The sequence below is a fragment of the Aquarana catesbeiana genome, linkage group LG13 (assembly GCF_042186555.1).
Source record: "Aquarana catesbeiana isolate 2022-GZ linkage group LG13, ASM4218655v1, whole genome shotgun sequence".
Classification (NCBI taxonomy): Eukaryota; Metazoa; Chordata; class Amphibia; order Anura; family Ranidae; genus Aquarana; species Aquarana catesbeiana.
The window spans coordinates 96,650,491-96,674,966 of record NC_133336.1 but is presented as its reverse complement, the minus strand read 5'-3'; the positions used below and the strand labels follow the sequence as shown (position 1 = coordinate 96,674,966).

Genomic DNA, 24,476 nt, shown 5'->3' with positions numbered 1-24,476 from the left:
CTTAGACCAGTTTCAGCAAGTACAGAAAATATCTGTTAAAATGTTATCTTATATGTGTAAACTATTAATCCAATCATCCCCCATGTAATGGATCTGAACAAAAGCAGGCATATTTGAAGTCTGACCCAGGTGGTAATCGTGGCTGCCTCCACATAAACAGTGGAGAAATAAGTGTAGCCAACCAGGGGCAAGAAGTATGTTATTTACAGGATTACCAGGTGAAAAAGAAAGCCTGAAAAAAAGAAAGCTAATGCAACCACCACAGCTAAGGACTGGTAAGCTGCAATACATTACATTTTGTTTTGGGATTTAAATACGCGTTACGTCATATAAAAAATGGATTTAAACACTGCAATAAACGACTTAAAGGAGAAGTATAGCCAAAACTGTTTTGGCTTTACTTCTCCTGGGGATCGCAGGAGTGCAGTCCGTTCTGTATTTCTGTGACCCATTTTTAGCTAACTGGGCTAAAATCAACTGTTGGCTGACATCACTCAGCCGAGCCAGGCTCGGTAAAGATACTGACTTTACAGCTGGGATCCACCCAGATGCCTGGACCGGCTGCTTGCTTAGCCTCTCAGCGAGAGCCTGAGCCAGCTGCTCCCCGCCCCCTCCACAGCCCAGCACTCCAGTGAGCGCTGGAGGGGCAGAGCAGCGAGTTGGTGACTGACAGCTCTCTGCTCACTGAAGGCTGAGAACCAAGCGATCAGTGGTGTTTGATCGCTCAATTCTCAGTCTTAGAGCCGACAGTGCGTATACATTTTTTTTTTTTGTACAAGCCCATACTTATCTTTTAAAGGAAATCTATGGTGCCAGCATACACATTTATTTTTATAACATTAGCATTGTAATAAACATACAAACAATAGTTATTTTTGAGAATCCAATATACAGTGCCTTGAAAAAGTATTCACCCCCCTTGGCTTTTTACCTATTTTGTTACATTACAGCCTTTAGTTCAATGTTTTTTTAATCTGAATTACCGGTATATGTGATGGATCAGAACACAATAATCTAAGTTGGTGGAGTAAAATTAGAAAAATATATATACATAAAACTATTTTTCAGAAATAAAAAACTGATAATAGGCATGTGCGTATGTATTCACCCCCTTTGTTATGAAGCCCATAAAAAGCTCTGGTGCAACCAATTACCTTCAGAAGTCACATAATTAGTGAAATGATGTCCACATGTGTGCAATCTAAGTGTCACATGATCTGTCATTACATATACACACCTTTTTGAAAGGCCCCAGAGGCTGCAACACCTAAGCAAGAGGCACCACTAACCAAACACTGCTATGAAGACCAAGGAACTCTCCAAACAAGTAAGGGACAATGTTGTTGATAAGTACAAGTCAGGGTTAGGTATAAAAAAAAATATCCAAATCTTTGATGATCTCTAGGAGCACCATCATGTTGTGAGTGCTGCCTGTCTTCTGGCCATCTCTTTCCACAACTTCCTGTATTCCCTGCATGCTTTGCAGCTTCTCCTCTGCTGATTATTTTCAATTTCTAAGGACTACATATCCCATAGTACCTTGCTGCCTGAAAGCAGTGATTGCTGTGCCGAGTCAGCCATCTGATTTCTGCTGAATCAGATAAAATTTGAGCCACTGACCCTGTCAGCACCATCCAGCAACAGGGCTTATCAGATACAGTCACAGCCACTGGTGCTCTCTGTCAGTGTACAGTAGCCAGCAGGGGAGGTTCCTCCAACCATGCAGTTTAGCATGGGCAGAGGAATATATCAATTTTTTCGTGTTCAACACAGGGGGGTTGAACAACAGAAATTGAAGCGTTTATGGTTAACCTAAAAGTGCATAAATGGGTGCCAATCACTGAACTGGCGTGGTTTAGAATGTGGGCAAGTTAAATGTTCATTCAGGTGTCTATTTCAAACTTACAGCAGATCTTCAAAAGTGAAGGTACTGCTCACCCTCCTCACCTTTGTTTACAGGTACCTGCTCCCACTTCCTCAATTTTCACCTAAGCGAGAATAATGTCACTCGTCCCGCCCCCCTCATTGCCTGCAGCCCCCCCAGGAACCAGTCTCAGCGATCTCACACATGTGCAGTGAGGAGCCAGCTGCCATTCCTCAAGAAGTCACAGCTGGCTCCCAAATCCAAGATGGCCGCTTGGGAGGACCTGCATCAGTGAGGAGAATTGGTTGCAGGAAGACAGCGCTGAACTCCATTAACCAGTAAAATACCCGGTTGCTACAGTATTTGTAGCTGCTGACTTTTCATTTTTGTTTTAAATAGGTGAAGTTCTAGGCGTCAGATGGCAGATTAAGCTTAAAAAGGATTTTTTTGAAGGTTTAGTAAAACTAGACTAAACAAAAAACATTTTCTGTCTCCATGGGAAACATTCATGGGGTTTCCACAAATAAATCAAGAGCTGTAAGGTTGCAAAGATCACCTGTCTAAGCCCTTGAGTCTTCATGGTAGAAGGCACACCTACACTCTATAAAGTAGCTGCACATTCTCAGTGGGAACAAAGTGCAAGGTATTGCACTCGTTCTGAAACCATGAATGTAGATACAGTGGGGAATTTTTCAACGTTCATTGCTGAGATGTGACATGAAATGCTTTTAAACTGTTACTGTTAATCTTGTTGAGGACAGCAGCGTTAACTCCGGGAACTTCCACAGGATTTCCTCTTCTTGGTTCTAGAAGGAAGTCGCTCATCTGGCACGGCTCTCACAATAAGTAAATTAAACTAAATATCTCAGCTACACTGTGACATTATACAGAATACAGTTTTAACACTTATATTACACATAAACCACTATGAGGAAATCATAATATATACAAAGATATTTTCAGTTGTTTGAGGAAAAGGCATATGACCACACAAACCACAAAGGGAGAGGTACAGCAAACTAAAAAAACGATGGCACCTCAAACAGATCAGAAACAAATTGCATTTTGAAAGTAAAAGCTTGCACAGGGATCAGTTTAGGGGAGGTTTACACCATAGTGCAAGCATTATGGCATCTGCGCTAAGGCTTCGTGCACACTGAGTACTAAAAGCGCTGCTTTTAGGGACGTCTGGCGTTTTTCTTTTCTGCTTTTACCTTCCATGTAAGCCTATGTGTCCATGCAAACATAGGTGTTTAGAGCAAGGGCATTTAGAGGCAGAAAAAAGTGGTGGCGCGTTAAAGTGGTTGTAAACTCTCTAAAAAAAACAAAAATAAAAAAAACAACCTGCAAGACAAATGCATAATGAGCCAGTATACATCACATACTATTAGCTCATTATGAAATACTTACCTTAGAACGAAGCTGTTGTAGTGGTCCCGATACACCGTGGTGATCGGCGACATGTCTCCCGAAGTTATTTTCCGGGGTCACGGGCTCCGGCACTGTGATTGGTCAGAGACGCGATAACGTCACTCTCCCGCATGCGCGCAGGTGCCATCGGTCAACGGCACAGCTACTGAAGAAACGGCACGAGCGTGCCGTTTCTTCAGTGCACATGTGCCGATGACGCTGCACATGCGGATACAGCGAATATCTCTTAAACAGTGCAAGTTTAGGAGATATTCACGCTACCAACTTTTTATAGGCTTATTATAGGCTTACCTGTAGGTAAAAGTGGTAGTAATAGGTTTACAACCACTTTAAGGCTAGGTGCATAAAGCTCTTAAGCATTATTTCATTTCAGTGGCCAAAACAAATCGCTATTCTGGCCAGTGAAATAAGTTAACACCCAATCGTTTAATTTGCCTTAACAGACCTAGATGCAATTACACATATCAAGCGTTTTTTCAGCCAAAATGCTGCTGCCAGGAGGAAAGGCATTTAGGAGAGCTGAGAAACACATCACATGCAGATGCTTTGTGTTGGGAAGCATTATATAACATTGCTACAGCGATGCGCTGTGCAAAATGATGCATGCATTATTTTATTGCAACATCAGACAGTGCAGTGCATGGGTGTAAACAGCACTGATTTAAACTAATGTTATTTCCTTTGCTTTTGCTTTGTGGTTGCATTGGGCAACCAGCACTTAAAAAAGGTATAGAAAAAAATATACTCTTATACTCACCTCTATGCTGCACCTGTCCCACCCCAGCTCTAAGACCAAGAACTGAGCGATCACATGACAGCTGATTGTTCAACTGAATACTGGTGGGGGATGCACTGTACACCTGTGCTGCCATTGTGCTATGTGCCCAGTGCGTCCCTGTACCTTTAAGGAGGGGTGGGCAACCTCCAGGTTCACCTGCCCTCTACCTATCCATTATTATGCATGTGCTTCTACTATGGAGACTCTCAAAATTTATAGAGTTAGGACTGCAGATAATACTGGGGTGCCGTGAAGGGGCCCTACAGCTTATGCATGTATTTGCAAATGTGTGCAAACTAAACCCTGGTTTTTAATGCATACGGTTAGACAGGATAATTAGGTTGGTTGCAGGTTGGTCGGTAAGTTGAGCTGGGAATTTTCTTTTGTTTTGTTTGACATGCGTCCAGCCCTCCATGTGCTCCTTGCTGTGGAGACCAGTTATAGGTGGGGGCAGTGCCCATTTGTTTGTACTGTTGGAATACTGGTGAGGGGATGCACTGGATACCTTTGCCACCATTGTGTTAGGTGCTGGGTGTCCAGTGTGCCCCTGTGCCTTTAAGGAGGGGTGGGCTCCCTCCAGGCTCACCTGCCCTCTACCTATCCATTATTATGCATGTGCTTCTACTATAGAGGCTCTCAAAATTTATAGAGTTAGGACTGCAGATAATACTGAGGTGCCATGAATTGGCTCTGCAGCTTACGTATGTTTTTGCAAATGTGTGCAAACAAAATCGAGATAAATGTGTGCAAACAAAAATGAGATAATTCAGTTGGTTGCATGCTGGCCAGTAAGTTGAGCTGGGAATTTCCTTTGGCTTTGTTTGACATTCTTCATATAAACCCTGATTCCAACCATAACTTTGTTTTGGGGAAGATCCTCTGTCTGCGTCCCACTGGGGAGCTTTCATATCACTTTGTATTCTGGTGACACTCTTTCTTCCTGGACAGGAAGAGAGTGAAAATCTACTCAATGGGAACACAGACAACAAACAAAGCACAACTGCATAGGTTTTATAAACTTTTCGGGGACCAATTAGTTATTTTGACTAATTACATAATATGCTTTAGATTGTAAGTTCCATGAGCAAGGCCCTCCTATATTGAACTGTTTTGTAATCATACTGTCTCCCTCTATATTGTAAAGGACTGAGCAGACTGTTGGTGCTATATAAATCCTGTATAATAATGATGATGTGCTTGTAGCCCTGAAGAAGGGGGACTCCTATAGCCCCTGAACTATGTTGGCATATCTTGTTGATCACAAATACTGTATATTCGTTCTGGAAGTCTAGTAGTAAAGTGGTGCCTTTTTTTTGTCAACCTTTCTTTGCATTTTCATAAGATCTCCCCTAAAAGGATCAGAAATCTACCTACGTATGGTACCTCCACAAATTATCCATCACAAAGTTTGAAAAAACGGACTGTATAGCGCTCCTCAGCAATTGGCTGACATATTGTAGTTAATTTGACTAATACAATGGTGAGCAAACATTTTTTCGGTGAGATTATTCCACAGGTGCATTGGAATTATTTTAGAAATAGCATGCAACAGTTTTTTTTCCTTGTCTGGATACCTTACAACACAATTGTAAATTGTATGTGAACTTCAGGATTTAAAAAAAAAGTTATTTTGGTGGTCTAAACATTTTCCAGCGCTGCCAGCAGTAGAATGTCTTTGACCATTACTGCAGAAGCAAGGGTAAAAATTACACGCTGCGTCTTCTAATAAATACATTCGAATTGGTCAATAAAGAGAAGAAAAAAAGAAAAGGTGTCTAACATTATTGCTGCCTTCTAGCACAAAGCCTGTGGTTGTACAAATGGTCTGCAGATGGGACAGCCCCTCTATAAGACTGCTTCACTATACTACTGTCTGGGTGAAGATACAGACCTTTAGCTGATAGTGGGAAACCACCTAAAAGTTAGGCCTTGTTAAGTGCAGAAGGCGGCAAGACAGAACTAAACAGGTCATGTCTGGAGGGTGACAGGAAACAGCCAGTGTTAGCATAAATCTGTAAGTCTCCAAAGCTGCAATGCTAGAAGTCTTCCAGGTAGAGCCCATGGTAGGGTTGCCACCTCATCCCTTTAAACCTGAACACATATTAATTGCACAGGTTCTGTGGCTGATTAAGGTGGTAATTAAACTCACTTGATGCCTTATCTGCATTAAACTAGCCTCAGAACCTGTGTAATTCATATGTGTTCGGGTTTAAAGAGATGAGGTGGCAACTCTAGCCCATGGCTGCCAATTAAGAAAGTATGTTCGAAATGCAACTCAATGTAACTCAAGTCAGTACATAGGCCAGTGATGGCGAACCTTGGCACCCCAGATGTTTTGGAACTGCATTTCCCATGATGCTCATGCACTCAGCAGTGTAGTTGAGCATCATGGGAATTGTAGTTCCAAAACATCTGGGGTGCCAAGGCTTGCCATCACTAATAGACTTTAAACCCTTTATCTTTATTACCAGAGGATATTCGACTAAATTCTGTTAGCCATAATGACTACTATATTCAGCAATGACAGCCAATGAGAACTGCAAACAACAGCCTATAATACCAATAATTTCTGCAGATGACACATGCATTATTACGTCTCGTGATAAGTACTTTTTACTGCTGAAAATAGGCTTAAAGTGAACCTGTGTCAAGTCCATGGGCATTCAGGTATTTACATAGAGCAACTGAGTTTTAAAACTACCCCTCACTAGACTCAGTAAGGCTGAGTTCACACTGGCATTAAGAGAAGGAGTTAGAGAGGCATTAAAAAGGCCCCTCAAACACCTATGCACAAGATACAGTAGACAGCACATTGTGCTGTTCACACTAAGCCCTCATGCACACAGGCTGTTAAAATAACGTTATGAAAACGCCAGTATCTTTGCAGTGATTTTTTTTTAACTTTTTTCAGCTTTTTTCAGCGTTTTTGCAATAGCGTTTTTTAGCGTTTTTGAGCCTTTTTTTTTTAATTTTTTTTTTTTTCAATGGACCAAAAACGTTAAAAAACGTTTGGTGAATGACGTTCTTGAGCGTTTTAGCGTTTTTACAGCTGAAAAACGTCTCTCAGAACCCACTGGTCCTGGGTTTTTTTTACAGCTTAAAAACGCCTATGCCACTTGCAGCTCAAAAACGCCTAGGTGGGCATGAAGCCATAGACTAACATAGACAGGCCTTTTTAAGCTGCAAAAAAAGCTCAAAAAAGCAGCTGTAAAAACGTCCGTGTGCATGAGGACTTAGCGTTAGCATTGCTTCAAAACTGAAGCCTCATGTTGAGTCAGGAGGCGTTTGAAGCCCTTCAACGCCTCCCATTTAAGTCTATGGTAACGCATCGCAAATGCTTTGGCAGGCAGTTGCGGGGCGTTAAGATTTGTTCATTTACTCCAATGGAATAGACATTTGTGGAGCAGTTTTAACGCTCGTCAAACGCTTCAAAACTGCCCATAGGGCGTTTGGGGAGCATGTTTAACTCCTCATTAATGCTTGTAAAACGCCTGTCTAATTCCCATACTAAAGCTCATTGACGCCTATCTGAGGCCCATACTAATGCTATACAAATGCTATAGGAGAGTTTGTTGAGCGTTAGAAATGTAGTCAAGTGTGAACAAGCCCTAACTGCATGCACTGCAGAGTATTTCATCCTTGAAATTCACAACTGAAGCACCGCAGTCACTCGGATTGTTCTCTCAGCAGGTCAGCTCCCCCCTGCACCCCGATCATAGCAGTGACTTAGCCCACCCTGCTCCTCATTCCCTCAATGTGTCAACTATTCCAGCTCCCTCTCCCAGCTTGCCGTGCTCCCCATCCCAATAGCCACTCTGCAGCCTTCTAACCCCCTAATCTCTAATGTAAACACAGTGAAGGTGCTCTGAAAGTCTAGAGAAGGACAACTTCAGTGCTTCTGCTGCAATGACTGTAGCAACAGAGATCAGTGATGGCCTGTTTTAGGCTGGGTTCACACTGGTGCGACACGACAGCTGTCCTACTTTGGATCCGACTTTGCCCTGCGACTAGAAGCCGACATGCGTCCGACTTTCAATGAACGGGGATCCGACTTGGATCCCTGCCAATACCAGGCACTGTGTTTGGTATGAATCTTGAGGGGGAACTCCGTGCCAAATTTTAAATAAAAAAAATGCATGGGTTCCCCCTCCAAGAGCATACCAGGCCCTTGGGTCTGGTATTGATTGTAAGGGGAACCCCCCTACGCCAAAAAAAACGGCGTGGGGGTCCCCCCTAATTCCATACCAGACCTTATCCGAGCACGCAGCCCGGCTGGTCAGGAATAGGGGTGGGGACGAGTGAGCGCCCCCCCCGAACCGTAACAGGACGCATGCCCTCAACATGGGGGGGCGGGTGCTTTGGGGCAGAGGGGGCGCCCTGCGGGCCCCCCCACCCCAAAGCACCTTGTCCCCATGTTGATGAGGACAAGGGCCTCTTCCCGACAACCCTGGCCACTGGTTGTCGGGGTCTGTGGGCGGGGGGCTTATCGGAATTCGGGAGCCCCCTTTAATAAGGGGGCCCCCCAGATCCCAGCCCCCCCACCCTATGTGAATGAGTATGGGGTACATCGTACACCTACCCATTCATCGTACACCTATCGCTCCCGAATTCCGATAAGCCCCCCCGCCCATTCCGATAAGCCCCCCGCCCACAGACCCCGACAACCAGTGGCCAGGGTTGTCGGGAAGAGGCCCTTGTCCTCATCAACATGGGGGGGCGGGTGCTTTGGGGCAGAGGGGGCGCCCTGCGGGCCCCCCCACCCCAAAGCACCTTGTCCCCATGTTGATGAGGACAAGGGCCTCTTCCCGACAACCCTGGCCACTGGTTGTCGGGGTCTGTGGGCGGGGGGCTTATCGGAATTCGGGAGCCCCCTTTAATAAGGGGGCCCCCCAGATCCCAGCCCCCCCACCCTATGTGAATGAGTATGGGGTACATCGTACACCTACCCATTCACCTAGGAAAAAAGTGTCAATAAAAAAAACATACTACACAGGTTTTTAAAGTAATTTATTAGGCAGCTCCGGGGTCTTCTTCCGACTCCGGGGGTCTTCTTCCTTCTTCTCCGTGCTCTCCGGCCTCTTCTCCGCGCTCTCCGGTTCTTCTCCCTCTCTCAGGTATCTTCTGCCGAGCTCCTCCGCTGTCTTCTGCCGGCTCTTTTGCTAGCGGTGGCTTGGTCCTCCGCATCTTCTTCCGATGTTGACACGACGCTCTCTCCCGCTGGAATGGTGTGTGAGCGCTCCGCGATTACTTATATAGGCGGTGACCCCGCCCCCTTATAACGTCACAGTCCCTGGACATGCTGGGACTGTGCCGTCATAAGGGGGCGTGGTCAACATCACCCGGTGACCACGCCCCCTTATGACGGCACAGTCCCAGCATGCCCAGGGACTGTTACGTTATAAGGGGGCGGGGTCACCGCCTATATAAGTAATCGCGGAGCGCTCACACACCATTCCAGCGGGAGAGAGCGTCGTGTCAACATCGGAAGAAGAGAAGAGGGAAGAATACGGCGAAGACCGAGCCACCGCTAGCAAAAGAGTCGGCAAAAGAGCAGAAGATAGCGGAGGAGCTCGGCAGAAGATACCTGAGAGAAGGAGAAGAACTGGAGAGCGCGGAGAAGAGGCCTGAGAGCGCGGAGAAGAAGGAAGAAGACCCCCGAAGTCGGAAGAAGACCCCCGGAGTCGGAAGAAGACCCCCGAAGCTGCCTAATAAATTACTTTAAAAACCTGTTGTGTGTTTTTTTTTATTGACACTTTTTTTCCCTAGGTGAATGGGTAGGGGTACGATGTACCCCATACTCATACACATAGGGTGGGGGGCCGGGATCCGGGGGCTCCCTTATTAAAGGGGGCTCCAAGATTTCGATAAGCCCCCCGCCCGCAGACCCTGACAACCAACGGCCAGGGTTGTTGGGAAGAGGCCCTTGTCCTCATCAACATGGGGACAAGGTGCTTGGGGTGGGGGGCCGCAGGGAGCCCCCCTGTCCCAAAGCACCCACCCCCCATGTTGAGGGCATGCGGCCTGGTACGGTTCAGGGGGGGGGGGGGCGCTCGCTCGTCCCCACCCCTTTCCTGACCGGCTGGGCTGCGTGCTCGGATAAGGGTCTGGTATGGATTCGGGGGGGACCCCCACGCCGTTTTTTCTGCGTAGGGGGGTTCCCCTTAAAATACATACCAGACCCAAGGGCCTGGTATGCTCTTGGAGGGGGAACCAATGCCGTTTTTTTATTTAAAATTTGTCGCGGAGTTCCTCCTCAAGATCATCTGAGCACAAGTCGCATGCCGAAGTCGGATCATGCAAGACGGCGATCCGACTTTGATCCGACTTCAATGATAGTCAATGAGCTGAAGTAGGATCAAAGTCGGACTAAAGTAGTATGGGGAGCATTTCTAAAGTCGGAACGACTTGTGTCGGAACAGTTAGGACGGCTCCCATAGGGAAACATTGAATTTCACACGTCATGCGACATTAGCTCCCAACGTTCTAAAAATGTCAGTAGTTTTGCAGTGAGTTTTTAAACTTTTCTTAACGTTTTTGCAATAGCGTTTTTTAGCAATTAAAAGCGTTTTTCCGCATTAGCGTTTTTTTTTTTTTTTTCAATGGATCAAAAATGTTAAAAAACGCTGGTGAGCAACGTTTTTTTGAACGTTTATCAGTTAGAGTGTTTTTACAGCTGAAAAACATCTCTCAGAACCCACTAATTTTTTTTTTTTTTTTTACTGCTCAAAAACGTTACTGCCCAAAACTGCTGATAACAGCTGTAGTGATCGAGTATATGTATGTATTGAATATGTATTGGGTGGATAGATAATTAATATGTAGGTAATTATAAGGATGATGATGTAAGTACTCTTCCGCAGCAACCCAATTCTTCCAGAGAGATGCACTTTATTGACTTCCAACACAGAACAAAGTCCAAAGTCCACAGATGACAAAAAAATTTGACAGAGTAGATATAATTCAGAGACCCATATTCCTAGGCCTGTGTGTGTTCCCAGCCATACACAGACAAGCCTCACCCCATACACAGACAAGCCTCACTCAAAACCTATAGACTGAATGCCGTGTTATATTCACTAAATATTGAATGGCTGAGCAATTTGATTGGCTGTTTCAATTTAGGACTTTGATTAGCTTTAGTCTTTCAAACAGACAACAACTCCCAGCCGTGAACATCTGTAGTCATAAACCGCCCCAATTTGCACTCCCGCATATCAACATCAACAAGTCCCCTTTAGATATGTGTAATTATATTAACAGATACCACCTGAACACCCTTTTGAGCCCTTGGAATACCTACATTCCTGCATATCAACAAGCCCCCCTGATAAATTAGCCCCACAGGAGGGAGCCTCCGCTAGGCCAACCCAAAACACTCCTTGATCCCATTGTTACCCCCTCAAGTCTAATTACCATCAATAAATATTTCTTCTATGGTCCTTTAAACAATGTACCCTTTGAAATGTTCAATTAGGTTAACAGCCCATACCTCACACCCCTAGGTAGACTTGCATGAGACTTACACATCAAAGGGTTTTCAGCTGTTATATTAAAATTGAGTTGGTTTGGACAAATAGACCATCGTCAACTCAATTCTGGCCTGGTTAATATTGACTGTATGTGTATATACACACAACAATGTCCCACATAAATCAGTGAACATATTACAACATATACAACAACAGCCTATGTGTGCATGGACACATAGGATTACATGATGGAGAGTTTAATGACTGTAGAAAAAAACATCTACAGCCAAAAACAGCTGCTGTAAAAATGTCCAAAAACGTCCAGCAGTGTGCATGATGCCTTAAGTATTTGTAATTACTTAGGTATAATCAACACAATTCAGATTTTGGGTAGGCATTAGTGAGCTAAATCATCTACCCACTTCCTATATATTTTGGGGACACGAAGGGTAGAATTTTCTTGCAATAGTTTGTGACTAGGTTAATTACCATCCTAATCAGCCACAGAACCTGTGTAATTAATATGTGTACGGGTTTAAAGGGATGAGGTGGCAACCCTAGGCTCCACTGCACTTTCATTATGACATGTGATGGCACTGAGTAGCACTGAAAGGAAGTGTTCAGCTCCACTGGGCTCACAAACTGGAAACAGGTCTACTCATGTAATGCTTCAGGAGTTATGTCTTATGACACCACCCTGCCTGACTGCGTAGAGCTGTAGGTGGGATGCGCTGATACATTCAGGGGAATTCAAAATAGTCCTAATGACAATTTTCTAGTGGTAGTTCCCTTAAGAACTACCTTCAACTAATTAAGGCACGTATTTGCACGAGTGTGGATAGCATCACCAACACGTTTGGCAAATTCAAGTAGTTTCTTTTTTTTTATAAGTGGTGCCTGGTATCAAAGGTATAGTGTCAAGCTGCATTAACATTTAACCACAAGCGCAGATTTTTTCTTTTAGGCCGGGTTCACACCTATGCGAATTAGATGCGGATTTCCCCATATCCGATTCGCATAGCAGGAGAATGTGAATGGCTCCCTATGGAGCCGGTTCACATATGTCCGTTGCGGCTGCGGAGCGCACTGCACAGAACCGCTGTGCGTCTTTGGCTCAGTTTCAGGGCCGAATTCAGGCATAGATTCGGCCCTGAAATGGGGAACAGGGATCCACAGCGGGTTACATTGTGAACCCGGCCTTAAGATTTATAGTTCTTACTGCTGCCATTTTAAAAACCTGTCGCTATGGCAATGTCAAATTCTTAAAGAATTATCACCAGTTTGCACTGGTAATAAGGAAAACCAGCTCTGAAATGGCATAGAGACATATGCCAGTACTCGGAATAGGGCATGGCTGTACTGGGAAGCTGTCATGATTGTGACAGCTTTCCTTATCTGTACTGTATTCCCCCATCCGATTCAGCTGTCTACTGGGAGATCTATGCAGCTGTCCCCATCATTGATTTGCCTGCATGGAACACCTGTGCATCTTGAATGGGTGAAGACGGCCCCACCCAAGGGTGCATGGATCAGTATACCCATACCCACGTGAATGAGACCCTAGGCTGGACATTAGGATTATTTTCATAATCGATTAGTTGGCCGATTACCGTTTAAAGTCAAATAAAAAAAAAAAAAAGGCAATTTATTCTGAAAGCGGAGTTCCACCCAAAAATGGAACTTCCGCTTTAAAGGAAGGTGACCCCCTGACATGCCACATTTGGCATGTCATTTTTTTGGGGGGGGGGAGCCGGTCCCAGCTCCCACTTCCTCCCGGTGGACCGCAGCACCAGAAGGGAGATCACCTCTCCCCCCTCCCTCCCTCTCGGCAATCATCTGGGACACATCACAGGACCCAGGTCCCAGATGATTGCCCGGCCAGTCACGGCGCGCGGCTCGCGCGTGCACCGTGGGTGTCCGGCTGTGAAGGCTTCGCTCCCCCACATCGCTGGGACAGGTAAGTGTCCGAATATTCAAAGTCAGCAGCTGCAGTATTTGTAGCTGTTGAGTTTTATTTATTTATTTTTTTTAGCAGAACTCCACTTTAAATATCTATATGCAGTGGTAAATATAAATAACCAACTATATGATTAGGGAACAAAATCTGTAATCCACTCTAATGCCCCGTACACACGGTCGGACATTGATCGGACATTCCGACAACAAGATTTTTTCCGACGGATGTTGGCTCAAACTTGTCTTGCATACACACGGTCACACAAAGTTATTGGAAAATCCGATCGTTCTGAACATGGTGACGTAAAACACGTACGTCGGGACTATAAACGGGGCAGTGGCCAATAACTTTCATCTCTTAATTTATTCTAAGCATGGGTGGCACTTTGTGTGTCGGATTTGTATACACACGATCGGAATTTCCGACAACGGATTTTGTTGTCGGAAAATTTTATAGCAAGCTCTCAAACTTTGTGTGTCGGAAATTCCGATGGAAAATGTGTGATGGAGCCTACACACGGTCGGAATTTCCGACAACAAGGTCCTATCACACATTTTCCATCTGAAAATCCTATCGTGTGTACAGGGCATAAGAATAAACAGACAGAATAGATATACTGTATATACTATTAGAGGTTGAATCTGGTAAATATCATCAGACTCAGATCAACTTTTTATTTAACCACTTGCTTACTGGGCACCCCCCTCCTATCCAGACCAATTTTCAGCTTTCAGTGCTGACGCACTTTGAATGACAATTGCGCAGTCATACAACACTGTACCCAAATAAAATTTTTATCATTTTTTTCCCCACAAATAGAGCTTTCTTTTGTTGGTATTTGATCACCTCTGCAGTTTTTATTTTTTGTTAAAAAAAAAAAAAATATTTTATATTTTGTTATATAAAATTTAAACAGGTAATTTTTCTCCTTCATGTACGCTGATGAGGTGGCACTGATTGGCACTACTGGTGGGCATTGATAGCTGGCACTTGTGGGCATTGATAGGTGGCACTTGTGGGCACTGTTAGGTGGCAATGGCAGGTGGCACAGATGAGGCAGAGTGCCTCTTCCACTTCGGGACTGATGTCCCTTGCAGCTGAGCCAGCGACCGGCTTTTTTTTCTACTCACGCTATCAGCGCGAGTAGAGAAAAGAACCGATTACCGATCTTTTGTTTACATCATGTGATCAGCTGTCATAGGCTGACAGCTGATCACATGGTAAGGGGCCGGGACCGGCCCCTTACTCGAATCGGTGATAACCCGAGTCTCAGTGACTCGGTGATCACAGCTCGCTCGACGCGCGCCCTGCAGGCGCGTGCACAGGGGAGGCCGTCTTATGACGGCCTCCCGGAAATTCAGGTCCACACTGTAGCCGTCATTCGGCCATAGCGCAGATGTCAAGTGGTTATTAAAGAAAAAAAAATTAAAGACTGTTTTGCTGATTTTCAGACAGAATTGTAATATATTATATGCTGGCCATACAAAAACAACGCCTTCCAAAAAATGTCATTTTAAGAACGTTTGTTGATTTTCAAATCGTTAGTGGGGTCAAATTGACGTTCGTTTCTGACCACAGTGATGGGAAAATTTGAAAAAGCAGAATAGAAAACTTCTTGGTAAAAGGAATTTTCAGACAGTGTATGCGGTTTTCGTTCAGAAATTACATTAATTTTCAAACTGAATGGTAAAAGCAACATTCTTTCATTCAGCAAATGTACAAAGATTTTTCTTATGAATATTCTCGTCCGAAAACCGATACGTGTGTGGCCAGCATAAGGCTCGATTCTTACCTATGCAGTTTTCTTTTGATCCGTGCTTTTTGCTGTGCGCTTTGCACGCGCGATTTCGCTGCGATTTGTGTTTTGCATTTTGTTATGCTTTTTTTTGGCCAATTTGTTGTAGGGCAGATTAAAAAACGCAAATTGCTCCAAAAACACACTACATGCTTTTCTGCAGCTTCTCCATTGAAGTATATTGAAACAAAAAAAGGACTGTTTTGCACTGGAAAAAGTCCTTGACCCTTTCCAAATACGCAGTGGCTGAAAAAAGCATAGATGTGAACATGTCCCATAGGAAACCTTGTTAAATGAACTGTAGTGCGTTTCTGGCAAGATCAACAGTTTTTTTTTCTATACCTGCTGAAAATGTTCATAGCCTACAGGAAAAAAAACTAATGCAGCCACCACATCTAAGGACTGGTAAGGTGCAATACATTTTTTATTTTGGGGTTTTGATAAAATTTAAATCATTGAATTGTGATGACAGGTTCACTAATCTTCAGTTCTATTTTCTTCAGCGTTGTAGTTTCTTTCACAAGAACCGACTACTTGTCTGTGGTGTCCAGGCTATCTTTTATTAATATCATTCTATAATGAAGGCCATATTTATAAAGTCAGCAGAGTCTGAGCTAGACTATTTCTGTTGAATACTTTTTCCATGAGATGTGTATTTTCCAATGTATGTGTTCTTTTTTTAATTCACAATTGTGTACTTTTTACTGTTTGGTAAGGTACTGTAAATGCCAAAATGTTATTTTAGGAAAGCACAGAGATTGTCTATGAACGTTTCATAATTCATTTCACATTGACCAACATTTTTGAAACTGAATAGTACATGAAAAAAATGTGGTAATGAATCAGTCCCATGTCTGTAGGCATGCATATTCAATGCTTACTCATGTTTATATGCAGCAGGCGTCATTTACTTAGGAAGTAGAGCATGTTTACTTTGCAATCTGAATTTTAAAACAGCTTAGTAAATTAGGTGAACCCAAGTAAAATTTCATTTTCTAAAGAATACCCAGTGATGTGTAAGGAAAATCGTACATCACGGGACACAGAGCAGGTCATAATTATTACTGTCTGGGTTATGCACCACCTATAGGTAAATGGACACTGGCAGATCAGTCAAACAGGAAGTCCTCCCCTATATAACCCCTCCTACACAGGAAGTACCCCCGTTTTTTCACAACTATCTGTCAGGTGATGATCACTGATGTTCTGCATGCGCTCTTGAAGCATACTTGGGGGTCCGGAACGGTTCATTCAAAAAGCTGTCAGGCAAAATGGATGGTACCCGAACCTTACTAGATAAGGAAAAGAATCCTCAAGGTTTGCCTGTAATGTAATGTAATGCTACCTTACGACACTTGAAGGTCTTTTTTTACATAACCGCCGTGACGGGTGAAGGTTAGATCCGCTAGTTCATCATTCAAGCCTATGGTTTGAAAGGGCAAAGTCCCACCCTTTCTGGGGAGAGCACTCTACCAGGTGTGTGGAGGCATCTTGGGCTATCTACTACATGGTCTTTGGTTCATATATTCACAGGGTTTTACCAGTTGGATATCAGAGCTACGCAGAATGCTGCTTTTGGTCGCAGTGTGTTATGTGCGGCAGAATCGGTTATTCTCGGGTGGCAGTTTCTGGGATTGTGTTGTGTCTCCCTCCCTTCAAGTGTTTTGCTTTGGGACATCCCAGATAGTAATAATTATGCCCTGCTCTGTGTCCTGTGATGTACGATAAAGAAAATTTAATTTTTTTCTACTTACCTGTAAAATGTATTTCTTTGAGTACATTACAGGACACAGAGGTTCCCCCCCTCTTTCTGGGAAATTATTGCTTGCTACAAAACTGAGGTACTTCCTGTATAGGAGGGGTTATATAGGGGAGGACTTCCTGTTCGACTGATCTAACAGTATCCATTTGCCTATAGGTGGCGCATAACCCAGATAGTAATGATTATGACCTGCTCTGTGTCCTGTGATGTGTTCAAATAAATGGATTTTACAGGTAAGCAAGTAGAAAAAAAAAAATCTAATTTTTCTCATACATAACTGGATGGGTTAGGGCCGTGACAATGTGACTCCAGATAAACTGGGAGACACATCAATACGCAGGCCCTATTTTTATTTTCTCAAAGAGTTCACACTGGCATTTTGGGAAGCTGCCATATATTCAGAGAAAAGCTTATTGCTGTCTTATTTAACAAGTCCCCAGTCTCCCACACCATAAATCTGCAGTCTGACCAACCCATAGGCTGCTTTCACACTGAGGCGTTTGCAGGCGTTAAAGTGCTAAAAATAGTGCCTGCAAAGCGCCCTGAAAAAGCCGCTTAATTCACTCCAATGTGAAAGACGGTCAAGCAAGTCCTGCAAGCTGCATCTTTGGAGCGGTGTATTCCTCGCTCCTAAAGCGCCCCTTCCCATTGAAAACAATGGGGCAGCACTGCAAACCCGCTGGCAAAGCGCCACTGCAGCGGCGCTTTGTGGGAGATTTTAACCCTTTTTCGGGTGCTAGCGGTAAAAAAACCTCCCCGCTAGCGGCCGAATAGCGCCGCTAAAACGACAGTAAAAAGGTGCTAAATATAGCGCCCCTTTACCGCCAGCTTCCACCCGCCCTCAGTGTGAAAGTAGCCTTATAGTATAAGTTGAGTCTCTGAAGTCTTCTGCAGCATTTTATGCACTTCATATGATATGCTGTTATATAATGTTTGGGGTGGATACAGGAAGTGGGATGTTTTCACAATGGGAGATAACAAAAGTTCCTTAGAGAACTCTCTTGCTAATTAGAACATGCCTAAAAAAACACTTTTTTGTTGCACACATTTGCAGATACAATGTCACACCGTCGTGTCAAGGCACTTCTGCAAAGTGTGATCAAAAGCAAAGCAATATACACAGAACAATAAAAATGTGAATTGTTCTCTGTATTGCCCTGCCAATGTTCACTGTTAATTTTACTGATTATTAATAGAATGACTGCGATGATTCCTTTGTTTTCCCAATTGGGGACGCAAACACTAAAAAATGATGATAAAGGATCGAAAAAAAAAAAGTTTACCCCATGCAGGTCAAAACACAAGATTTACTTTTCTATTTTTCTTAGGGGAAACTGCAAAGATCATAAGGTCATGGGGGGGGGGGGGGTTGAGGAAAGTTCAAGTAGAACTATAGGCAAAACTTTTTTTTCATTTTGGATAGAGTAATGGAGGGTTATAACCCCTTTCGGATTTTTTTTCCTCCGCCATCTGTGTCCCATTCCAGAGATTCCATTCACTTCCTGTCCCACAGCCAAAACAGGAAGTCCCTGCAAATTAAGTGAATTCCTTGGGGACCCCCAGGTCACCAGAACTAGTATACTCATTGGAAGATTTCCCCTCTATTACTTTTCTGGGGATAACCTAAATATTGAGTATTTTCATTCACTTTCAATAATAAATGCTAAAACAGGACAAATAGAGAGGGTGAAGCTCCCGAACGGGGGCACAAACAGCAATAAAACCGGACAGGTGTTCTAAACCCTCTGTGCTCTATCCAAAACAGAAAAAAGTTTTACCTTTAGTTGTACTTTAAGTCTATGCAGGCGGTCATTCAAGTGAACCTATTGCATTGCTCTGGATTTCTTTTTAGTTTTGGATGGAGTGGAGAGAGATTAGAACACCTGTCTGTTTTTATTGCTGTCTGTGCCCCCGTTAAGGAGATTCACCCTCTCTGCTTGTCCTATTTACCATTATCATTGAAAGGGAACGTAAAGAAAAATTCCACATTTTGGATTGTTCCCAGAAAAGCAATAGAGCGGAAATCTACCAATGGGAACACTAGTTCTAGTGACTTGGGGATCCCCAAGGGATTCCCCTAATTTTCAGGGATTTCTTCTCACTTCCTGTTTTGGCTATGGGACAGGAAGTGAGGAGAAATCACCCCAATGGGACACAGATGGCAAAAAAAAAATCTGACAGGGGTTATAACTCTCTCTTGCTCTATACAAAACGGAAAAAAAGTTTTGCCTATAGTTTTACTTAAAATATAACTTCCCTTTTGCAGCATTTTGCATGTTACAACCTAAATATGGGTGTAACATGATGCTCCCACCCCCACAATGTCCATGTGACAGTGTGCAGAGATTCTTCTCCCCCACAGCAACTGTCATTTTCGAAATCAGCAAGGCTGTGCCAGGCTCTGCCACCACAGCAGACAGACTTCTAGTTCTTAATAGAATACAATGGTGGTGATCACCATACTCATAGTCCATTGACATGTCCTTCAGTTCTCCAACTGAAAGTCCAAACCTCAGTACAGACAGGGAATTGGAGGAAGAGTCTGCAGCAGGCATTGCACCCGCGATCCACTGATCCTGCTTTGCAGGTTTCTGTGAAAAAAAAAAAATCCATTTTTTTTGCTTCATAGGAATGTGCATTTATTATTTTTATCAAGGTGAACTTAGGCTTTAAGTTTGGCCTGTACATAAAATCACCCCAAAGCCACAATTTTGGCAAAACAAGCTTGCTGCATCCCCAGGGACTCTACTGTCAAAATAGAAAACTTTTGATTACATTTGTTTTGCAACTTTTCAACTAAAGAGAAACACATGATGTTGTTCTACAAAGATCCACACAGAGATCGCCCTTTATGACGGAGTGTACTTAGTGCGGGTTCACTGTAAGGATGGACACTGTGAGGAGCAGACCACGGCGAGTCTGTGCAGCTTTCATAATGGTCTGTGTCAGAAGGGGAATTTTCATTGTGTCATGTGTAAATCTTAGAATGTCCAGATTTATTCAGGGGCTTTTTTTTAAATTAATTCCTAAATTTACTCTGTACTACAGTGACTTTGTTCACAATAGGTGGCTTCAGTTATTTCATTTGAAGACTTCTGTAGCAAAGGCAGAATAGGCTTATATTTAAGGTAAAGGGATTTTCATTATCGTTGCATCAAAATGTGCTTGCCATCCAAATCAGATTGCATAGGAGAAACATTCTTGCACCCCACAGAAAAGGCCTTAAGAAAAAATCATGATTAATATTAATTCCCCCCCCCCCCCCGGCATCCCTTTAACAGGGTTTTTTTATGCCTGGGGCGGGAAGGTCTGGCTAAGCACCAGATCGTCATTGAGATTGATCCTGCTGGCTCCTGATCATTAGTAGAGACCAGCATCTGTCTTTGATAGGTCGATCTCTGTTCTGGGTCTCCACTCTCTCACCACAGAAACCACATCCATGGACACATATGTGAAGCGTGTGGGCATTAAAATCCCACCCCTGTTTACCTATTGCACTTAACTATAAGCGACACTATTGCTCAATGCATATGTATGTCTATATGTTTAATAAAAAAATGTTATTTGAAAAAAAAAAAAAATCCCACCCCTTTTGCCACCGCGCATATGCATTATGTGGGTAGTAAGAGGTCAATTAAAGTGAACCTAGCATTAGATATATTTTATGTACAGTGTATTCATGCTAATTAATGTGTAATTGTAATTTATTACCCCCGACAAGGACCATAGCACTCACCCTAACAACAGTTCTTCTTTCCCTACCAAAAATAGTGCATGACCTTTGTTCAGACTTCATCCACGGTCACCATCTTTTTTCTAAAATGCTGGCTCAGGGATGACACAATCCTGTAAATCTTGGTGTCTTTGCAGTTCTTGGTTGTGTTCAAAAGCGTCTGACTTTAGGCCCCTTTCCCACTTGTACAACACCACAGACGTACGACTGTGGATCCGACTTTGCCCTGCGACTTGAAGTCCGACAGGCGTCCGACTTCAATGAATAGGAATTCGACTTTGATCTTCAACAATACCAGGCACTGTCTGGTATGAATCTTTAGGGGGAATTCCACGCACAATGTAAAAAAAACCCCAAAAAACGGCATGGATTCCCCCTCCATGAGCATACCAGGCCCTTCAGTATAGTATGGATTTTAAGGGGGACCCACACGCTGAAAAAACAGCGTTGGGGTCCCCCTCCAAAATCCATACCAGACCCTTATCTAAGCACACAGCCCGGCAGGTCAGGAAAGGGGGTGGGGACAAGCGAGTGCCCCCCCTCCTGAACCGCACCAGGCCGCATGTCCTTAACATGGGGGGGGGGGTGGGTGATTTGGGGCAGGGGGGCCCTGCACCCCCCACCCCAAAGCACCTTGTCCCCATGTTGATGGGGACAAGGACCTCTTCCCCACAGCCCTGGTCATTGGTTGTTAGGGTCTGAGGGTGGGGAGCTTATCGGAATCTGGAAGCCCCCTTCAACGGCCCGCTACCCTATGTAAATGAGTATGGGGTACATTGTACCCCTACCCATTCGCCTAAAAAAAGTGTAAAAAATAAAAAACATTACACGTTTTTAAAGTAATTTATTAAGGCAGCTCCGGCGTCTCTTCCAATCTCTTCTCCCTCTCCGGCTCTTCTGCCTCCTCCGCTGATGTCTTCTGCCTCTGGCGGTTCTTCTCCCCTCTCTGAGTCTTCTAGTCCTCTACGGTTCTTCTCCCTCTGCCTGCTGTCTTCTGCCTCTGCTGGGTCTTCTCCGCTATCTTCTCGCTCTTTTGCCGGGTCTTCTCCGCTGTCCTCTCCCTCTGTTCTTCTTTCGATGTTGACTCGATGCTCTCACCCGCTCTAATGCTGGGTGCGCGGTTTGCCACTACTTATATGGGCATGGGGCGGGGTCACCGGGTGATGTCATTCAGAGGCCCTGCTCTGTATGACGTCACTGCCTGGGGCATGATGGGTGGTGATCTCATAAGGGGCGGGCCTCTGGAGAACCCGCCCCATGCCAATATAAGTAGTGGCACACCGTGCACCCAGCAGTAGAGTGGGAGAGAGCGTTGTGTCAACATCGAAAGAAGAACAGAGGGAGAAGACAGTGGAGAAGACCCGGAAAAAGAGCAAGAAGACAGCGGAGAAGACGCGGCAGAGGCAGAAGACAGCGGACAGAGGGAGAAGAACCAGAGGGGGCTAGAAGACATCAGCAGAGAAGACCTGGAAAGGGGAGAACTGACAGAGGCAGAAGACATCAGCGGAGGTGGCAGAAGAGGTCGCCAGAAGAAGTTGGAAGAGACGATGGAGCTGCTTAATAAATTACTTTAAAAACCTATGTACTGTGTTTTATTTTTGACACTTTTTTTTTTTAGGTGAATGGGTAGGGGTATAATGTACCCCATACTCATTCACATAGGGTGGGGGGGCCGAGATACAGGGGCCCCCTTGTTAAAGGGGGCTTTCAGATTCCGATAAGCTCCCCGCCTGCAGAACCCAACAACCAATGGCCAGGGTTGTCAGGAAGAGGCAGATAGAAAAATTGTTATATATTGTGCTGACATGCAAAACGTACAACAAATAGCAGCCAGCACAAAAGTGATGCCGCATACACATGGTCGGAATTTCCGACAACAAATATTCGATGTGAGCTCGTTGTCAGAAATTCCGACCGTGTGTAGGCTCCATTGGACATTTGTTGTCGGAATTTCCGACAACAAAAATTTGAGAGCTGGTTCTCAAATTTTCCGAAAACAAAATCCGTTGTTGGAAATTCCGATTGTGTGTACACAATTCCAACGCACAAAATTCCACGCATGCTCGGAATCAAGCAGAAGAGCCGCACTGGCTATTGAACTTCATTTTTCTTGGCTCGTCGTACGTGTTGTACATCACCGCGTTCTTGACGTTTGGAATTTCCGACATCATTTGTGTGACCATGTGTATGCAAGACAAGTTTGAGCCAACATCCGTCGGAAATAAATCCAGGATTTTGTTGTCGAAATGTCCGATCGTGTGTACGCGGCATAAGACAAGTGCAAATAAATAAATATGTGAAAAGTAAAATTTTGTGCAGCGCTCAAACATTCATATATGTACAATCTAATATATATATGTAAAAAAAAAAACACAGAATAAAACAATAAAAAAAAAAGTGACGTGAAATTCACACCCAAACAAAAGTCTGTGTGCCATCATATAAAGGTTTTCAAACCATGAATACAACAGTCCAGTGAGAAAAACTATATAGCCAGAAAGGGGATTCCACGTGCCATCAGTGTTGAGGTGAAGACACAGACAATAAAACCACCACCGGTTAGTAAGGAGGCTTACCGGAGTAAGGAGACTCAAATGGGCATTTGCTCAATGAGTCAACAAGGCATGTAGTGTAAACACCAATATATGGGAACCCCGCATCTGGGCTCTAGATCAGGATGGAAGATGGTCCCGTTGGTCAGAAGATATCACAGAGAAGCAGTCCTCAGAAGCGGCCAACTTGTCAGACCAAATCCTCTCAAGTGTTTGTAGTAGCATGACCAAAAAAGAAAATACTCCACATAGTGTGAATCCGTATAAACATAAAAATGTATTAAAAACACTTACATTAAGACCCCTTTCACACTGAGATGCTTTGCATGCGCTATAGCGTTAAAAATAGCGCCTGCAAAGCGCCCTGAAACAGCGGCTCCATTCACTCCATTGTGAAAGCCCAAAGAGACTTGCAGAGCTGTGCTGTGAATTGACCAGCTCTTTGCTAATCTATTCATAGCACCCGCCCTGACACAAATTTCAGGCTGGTTTTTATCACAGTTGACAGAGAACTTGTCAGAAGTTATGACGCTAATAACAGAAGAACTGAGCAGGAGAAAGCCACAGGACTTAGTGCTTTGAAGAGAGATAGGAAAACACTGCAGATATATGTGCCCAGCTCAAATTTCATGAATCGAGTTTACATTAAGTTTAAAGACCCCTTTCACACTGAGGCAGTTTTCAGGCGCTTTAGCGCTAAAAATAGCGCCTGCAAAGCACCTGAAAACTGCCTCTCAAGCCACCCCAGTGTGAAAGCCCAAGTGCTTTCACACTGGGGCGTTGCACTTGCAGGACAGGAAAACAGAAAAAGTCCTGCAAGCAGCATCTTTGGGTCGGTGTGGAAGCGGTGTATACACCGCTCCCACACCACCCCTGCCCATTTGAATGAATGGGCGCTGCTTCCGACGTGCCTTAAAAGTGTTTCAGAAGCGCCACATTACAGGTGCTTTTAACCCCTTCTTGGGGGTTTAAAGCCCCTCACTACCGCCCAAAAAGCTGCGTCAAAGCGCCGCAATAACAGCGGTAAAGCACCGCTAAAACGCTTTACTGCTAGCACCGGCACTGCCCCAGTGTGAAAGTACCCTAAGGGAATCCCCTGGGGACCCCCAGGTCACCAAAACTAGAGTCCTCATTG

At 44.2% G+C, this 24,476-nt stretch overlaps 1 protein-coding gene across 1 annotated transcript in view; it reads right to left on the bottom strand.

The window, feature by feature from the left end:
• PRORP (protein only RNase P catalytic subunit) overlaps window positions 1–24,476 on the bottom strand; it is a 132,399-nt gene that overhangs the window by 11,682 nt on the left and 96,241 nt on the right. The gene's annotated exons all lie outside the window — the stretch shown is intronic.